This window comes from Mastomys coucha, unplaced genomic scaffold, assembly GCF_008632895.1.
Source record: "Mastomys coucha isolate ucsf_1 unplaced genomic scaffold, UCSF_Mcou_1 pScaffold15, whole genome shotgun sequence".
Lineage (NCBI taxonomy): Eukaryota > Metazoa > Chordata > Mammalia > Rodentia > Muridae > Mastomys > Mastomys coucha.
The window spans coordinates 139,416,009-139,422,657 of NW_022196897.1; the positions used below are offsets into that span (position 1 = coordinate 139,416,009).

The following is a 6,649-nucleotide window of genomic DNA, read 5'->3' on the forward strand; positions in this document are numbered from 1 at the left end:
CCCCAGAAGGCAGTTGCCCTAGCTTCCCAGGTGGACTGGGAGATGAAAGCCACTCGCCCGTATCCCACAGAGTCAACAGCAGGCCTAGGTACAAAGCCAGCTGGGCTCAGGGCCAGATGCCTCTCTAGTCTGGAAGGTAGTATTGGGTCATCTCATTTTTTTAACTTTGAGAGCGTTCTGTGGCAGTGGCCAAGCTGCCATCTCAAGGCAGATTTCATTCCCTTCTCTTAGGGAACTTTATTTCTCCCCTATTTGAAACCTGCAAACCTGTTAACCCCAGCACAGAAGGTGGAGATGGAAGGATCAGGAGTCCAAGGCTAGCCTGGGCTACGTGAGAACCTGTCCAAAAACAGCAAAGCCTAGTAAATAACAAATAAATGAATAAGCTGAAGATGGGAGGTGTGGGGAATGGCCACCCCCACACACACCGCCCGCACGCGTACAAGGCCTCCATGCACAGTTGCCTGAGTCTCCGTCCCAGCTGAGAGCTGGCAGAGCCGAGCTGAAGGGCAGATGGGAGAGCAACTCTGCAGAGGAACCAGGCTCCTCTCCCAGCTGGGCCCCAGGTGCAGCCTGTGCCCTTCTCAGCAGGAGAAGGACGTGAATGACATAGCCAAGGCAAGGTGCCAGGAATAGCTGCCAGGGTCTCCGGGGATCGACTACCCGCTACTGCTGCTTCCCAGCTAGCCTCAGCACAAGACCATCCCACGGCCAGGGCCCTCCATTGATCAGTCGGCTACTAAGGGAGATACACTATAAACAGATGCTAGGGCGATGTCACCAGAGGGGCTGTTGCTGCTGCTTCACCGCTTGACCAAGCTGTGCCAGGTGGCCATGGGCCTCATTAACACTTCTAACACCTCACATCTGCTCCATTTCCCAGAAAGGATAACAGAGGCTCAGGGAAGGTACAGCTTCTATAAAATCACACAGCCAGGAAGCTTCAAGATTCCTGGTCATCAGTTTGAGCTAAGACCAGTGGACCTTACTGTATGTCTTAGTCTACTAGTGTTTTGTTTTGTTTTATTTTATTTTGAGACAAGGTCTCTCTATGTAGCTCTGGCTAGCCTGGAACTTTTATTTTGTTTTAGGTTTTTCAAGTCAGGGTTTCTCTTTTTAACTCTGGCTGTCCTGGAACCCAGTCTGTAGACCAGGCTAGCCTTGAACTCAGAGATCTGCCTGCCTCTTCCTCCAGAGTGCTGGGATTAAAGATGAGCGTCACTGCCTGAAACTTTTTAAAAATTAGTATTTATGGGCTGGATAGATAGGTTAATGGCTCACTGACTGCTCTTCCAAAGGTCCTGAGTTCAATTCCCAGCAACCACATGGTGGCTTACAACCATCTGTAATAAGATCTGATGCCCTCTTCTGGTGTGTTGGAATAATAATAAATTTTTAAAAACTATTTATTTAATCTATATGGGTATCTTACCTGCATGTATGTCTTATGACTGTACGCCATAAGCATGAGAGTTAGATCCCCTGGTGCTGGTAGAACATGTGCCTAGCCTGGGTGATGCCTCAAATCTCTTCAATCGGGCTGGCAAGATGGCTCAACGGGTAAGAGCACCTACTGCTCTTCCAAAGGTCCTGAGTTCAAATCCCAGCAACCACATGGTGGCTCACAACCACCCATAATGAGATCTGACACCCTCTTCTGGTGCATCTGAAGACAGCTACAGTGTACTTAATGTATAATAATAAATAAATCTTTGGGCTGGAGGGAGCAGGGTTGACCAGAGCAAGCAGAGATCCTAAAAAAGTCAATTTCCAACAACCAGATGAAGGCTCACAACTATCTGTATAGCTACAGTGTGTACTCATATGCATAAAATAAATATTTTAAAAAAAATCTCTTCAATCCTCCTGCCTCCACCTTCTAAGTGCTTGAGTTACAGGCACACATGCCTCTTCTGTAATTTTTTTGAGGGGTGGTGTTGGGGTAAGGAAGTAGTGATGCTGGGGACTGAACCTTTGTGTTAGTCACTTAACCACCTGAGCTGCATCCACAGCCCCTGATTTTTTCAATTAATTACTTTCTTGTTGACTTGTTTGTTTGTTTGTTTGTGTATGTATGTGTGCCCGTGGAATCCAGGAGAGGGCAGCGGATGTCCTGGAGTTGGAGTTCCAGGCAGCTGTGAGCCTGACAGGGGTGCTGGGCTCTGGTCTTCTGGAAGATGAACATTGCTCTGACCATTGACCCATCTTGCCAAGCCCTTGTTTTTGGTTTTGGGTGTTTCATTTATTTGCTGTAGTCTTTGAGTCAGTCTTGATAAATGTCCCAAACTGACCTTGAACTTGACCTTCTGACCTTAGGCTCCGGAGGACTGGGATCATAGACATGCTAGTATGCCTGGCTCCTGGATTCATATCTTAAAGAATAATTTTTAAACTACTAAATTCCTTTGGGGGAGAATTAAAATAGAATGAAGAAAAGGAAATGGGGGAATGGCTAAATAAATTATTAATAGACTATTATAGAATCATTAAATAACTTTAAAGAAAATTGTAACGCTGAGACAAAAACGCTCCCAGAACAGCCAAGTGTGGGAAAGACAGCTCTAACACAGGAGTTCCATGGCAGTGCACAGGGCCCTCCAGCGGAAGGCCTTCAGAAAGGCGCCCCCGTCTCTTACTCCTGCTTCCCGCTTGCTTCTCTCTTTCCCTCTGGGGCTCTTTCCTTTCCCTTCCCCACTCTCTCCACGTGGCCATGGCCGGCCTCTGCTTCTCTACTCTCTCCCTCTCTCTGCCTTTCTCTACCTCTACTTCCTCCTTAACTCCCCTCCCCATGCCCTGAATAAACTCTATTCTATGCTAAAAAAAAAAGAAAAAGAAAAGAAAAAGAAAGGTGCCCCTGGCCACCATCTCGGGCCAGTGGAGTGACACGTGGTTTCTGCTTTCTACCTTTCTAATTTTTTAAATAAAGGTAAACTGCTTTTATGAATAAACGCAGAACAATACACAGAACGATACATATAGGTAGATATAAATAGATATAAGTATACATATATAGATGATTCGATATAGATATGTAGATATAGATAGATATAGAGATAAATGATAAAGGGGTAGAGATAAATGAGATGGGATAAGGGTTAGATGCCCTTCAGAGACCTGTTCCCTGAAGTCTCAGGGTGTCAGGTGGGTCAGGAGGTCCTGAGCTCTGACCTCATGGGCCAAACTACAGGAGACCAAGGGCAACCTCACAGAGGGCCAGGCTTTACCAGATGTGTCTACCCAGGGGACGCTGCCTTCGAGCAATCCAGAGGTCCTGCAGCCTCTGGGGGTCACTTGTAAGCCATAAATTCCCTGTCAGGATGAGCCTTTCAAGGATTGGTAGCTAGAATATTCCTCAGCTGTTTTCTTTGTTTCTTGCTTTTCTATGGGAACTGCTGAGTGCAGCTCTGGGAAGAGCTGACCCTTGTCACCCTGGATGATGGCACTCCCCCTCCCCGGGAGCTTGAGCAGGCTCTCAGCCCTTCACGTGGAAAGGGAGGCCAGGCCCATCTGGTTTCTGGATGCTTCCAAACCAAATGCTCTTGGATTCTAACCTGGGAGGTGAAATCCAACCTGAGGGGCACTAACCAGTTAGAAAAGCCAGCTGGGGGCTGAGGGTGCAGCCCCCGTGGTAGAGTGCTTGCTTGTTCTGCAGGAGGGCTTGGGTTTAATCCTCAGCACACACAAACAAATGAACAAATCAACTAAGCAAACCACAGCCCAGGACCCTCCTCCATGTGAGCACCTTCAGAAGCAGTGTTAAGAAAAGTGAGACCAGGAACACAGCATTTGTGGTTGGGGGGTGCGCATTATCCTCCTGGGTCTCCCACCACCATCCCCGCAGCCCTGCCTCATGGCACCCCAGAGAGCTCTTTCTTTCTGGGGGTAGGAGAGCCTAGGCCACAGTACAGACTTCCAGAGAGTGTGCTCCCAGCCAGGTAGGAGTCCCACAGAGTTGGGAACACCCTCAGAATTGTGTCTTTGCTCCCTTTCCTGTGACAGCTGTCCACCCCTCCAGGCCCTGAAAGCTTCCTTCTGTTTGTCTCCTGAGGAGATTGTGTGTGTGTGTGTGGGGAGGGGATTGAGGAGATTGTGTGTGTGTGGGGGGGGATTCAGAGCACTGTTTAGAGCAGTTGGCCCTCCTTCCTGTGTATGAATAACTCTGGAGCTTAAACTCAGGTCATCAGGCTTGTCAGCCAAGTGCCGTTACCCACACAGCTATCTCATGTGTTCCCCAGAACAGAGGGGATACCCTCTTTTTCGGATCAGGACAAAGTTGGGGGCCCTCTGTGTGAAAAGAGAACGTAGGGTGATAACTCAGAGGGCCCCTGCCAAGGCTATGCCCTGTTTAAGTCTCCCTGAGGACCAGTGGACATGCAGGTGTGCCAGGGCACAAGTTACTGTGACAATCCAGAAGGCCTGAGGCCTGTGTGTCCCCAAACTGCATCCTATCAGTACGCTCCACACAGGCCTGCCATCTAGTCCTCGTCTTCCTAGGCAAGGACTGAATTCTCATAGAGAGTTAAACTGTGCACCCTGCCAAGGTCACTGTACTATTACAGCAAGGTTGAGTCAATTCTGGGGCTGCCCAGTGAAACCCAGGTCCATGCTGGCCCCACCATGTCACTGAAGCCCTGCCTCTTGACCCCAGATGCCAACCAAGGTCTTGGGATGAAGCCCAGGAAGGCTTCATACTCCTATAATAACTCACACAGCAAGTTCCGAGAGAGTCTCTCACCAGGCCCCACCCCTGGAGCAGCTAACCCCTCCCCAGCAGCAGGTGTAGCCTGGGGCTAAAGACTTGGACCACCCCACCCCCCACCCCACCCCCAATTCCAGGCTGAACAAGGCTGTCCTTCCTTTCTCTAGATGAACTAGGGATGTCTTTCCAGTCATCTTGGCTTCTGGGGTCAGGTGCAAGAGCCAGTGTTTAAGAGCCTCCTGGTTTCTCAAGGAAGAAAGACCGTAGCATGTAGAAGAAAAAACAATAGCTCCTCGAAGGCACAGACCCAGGGGCTGACCTGGGATGGCGGACAGTGCTGAGGGAGGCTGGGTGTGGTGGTAAATGCCATCAATCCCGGTGCAGGGAGACTGCTCCTGTGTCTGTCTGTCTCTGTCTTTGTCTCTCCCTCTCTCTCTGCCTGCCTCTCTGTCTCTGTTTCTGTCTCTCTCTCACCTTCTCCCTCCTCTCTCTCTCTCTCTGTCTCTTTCTCTCTCTCCCTCTCTCTCTCTCTCTCTCTCTCTCTCTCTCTCTCTCTCTCACACACACACACACACACACAGAGAGAGAGAGAGAGAGAGAGAGAGAGAGAGAGAGAGAGGTAGCAGGAGCGGGAGAGGGAGAGGGAGAGGAAAGAGGCCACAGGGTCCTTCCACCTAAGGCTGTGAAGGACCGAGTGGCCGTGAGCTTCCTCCCATGGGTGATGGCAATCAAACGAGTCCTCTGGAAAAGCAGGGCACATTCCCAAACGCAGAACCAGATCCTTAGTCCAGGCTAGAGAAACACTTGAGGTAGGCATGGGGCACACCCCTGTGACCCCAGTGATGAAGGTAAGAGAAAGTGGGCTATTTCAGGATAACAAAAAGAACAAGAGCTGGACTTGGCATCTCACGCCTGTAATCTCTGTACTTGAGAACTAGAGGTAAGAGGACCAGGAGTTCAAGATCACCCTCAGCTATGTAGTGAGTTGGAGTTAGCCTAGGCTACATGAAATCAGAACCCCAAAAGGAAAGAAGGGAAGAGGACTGCCAGGAGACACTTTTGTTACCCTGCGGAGTCCTTCCGTGATGGGGAAAGCAAGGGCAATGTGAGTCTGCACAGGGCCAGGCCCAGGAGCCTACCGTCCATCTTAGCCAGAGCAGACAGAACCCAATTCCTTGGTGCAGGGGCTGGAGATGGCCCAGAGGAGCACGGCATCCCTAAAGAGAGCTGCAGAGTCAAAGGCTATTCACCCAAGCAGAAAAACTGAGAGGCTTCAACATAAATGGTGACTGCACAACACTGAAGCCATAAAGCTGGGCATGTAAAGTTCAGGGGGAAAGGAAGGTTCAAGATGATAGTGAGAGGCCTGTACCCAGTGAGGAGTGCTTTCCCTGAGCTTTGGGAACTGGAGGATGGCTGCTGCTGACAAACCAGGGACAGGGTAACCAGCAAGTCCAGGCCAGTGGGGCAAAGCCCAGAGGCAGCTCCCAGAGGATAAAGGATACCAAGCAGCCCAGCCTACGGAGCCAGCCCCCTGCTGGCCGTCAGATGCTCTGACCAGAATAGTGTGTCAGTTCTGTGAGCACCAGGAGGTTCACTTGTGGTCTGGGAGCCAGCGGCTCTTTAGGCTTGTCTCCTGCCTGGATGGCTCCTCGCCAGGCTTGAGACCTGAGGGAGAGGGTAAGGAACAGGACATAAAAGGACTTTATGGACCGTGAAAAAAATTTTTAGTTAAAAAGAAAGAAGTAAAGAAGGGAAAAGGGAGAGGGAGGGAGGAGAGAGGAAAGAGACAGAAAAAGAAACAGGCTGAGGGGGGATTGTGTGTGCACCCTTAGTCCTAGCAGAGAGGGGTGGATCTCTGAGTTCAAGGACAGCCTGGACTATAGGATAGCCAGGGCTACTTAGAGAAACCCTGGAGAGAGAGAGAAGAGAGAGAGAGAAAGAGAGAGG

At 50.1% G+C, this 6,649-nt stretch overlaps 1 long non-coding RNA gene across 1 annotated transcript in view; it reads right to left on the bottom strand.

The window, feature by feature from the left end:
* Positions 1-2,189: 2,189 nt before the first annotated feature.
* LOC116092462 overlaps positions 2,190-6,649 on the bottom strand; it is a 5,203-nt gene continuing 743 nt past the window's right edge. The window contains exons 2-3 of the long non-coding RNA XR_004119272.1: positions 6,205-6,367; positions 2,190-2,360 (exon numbers count right to left, since the gene is read on the bottom strand). This is a non-coding gene — a long non-coding RNA (uncharacterized LOC116092462). The remainder of the gene's footprint in view (positions 2,361-6,204; positions 6,368-6,649) is intronic.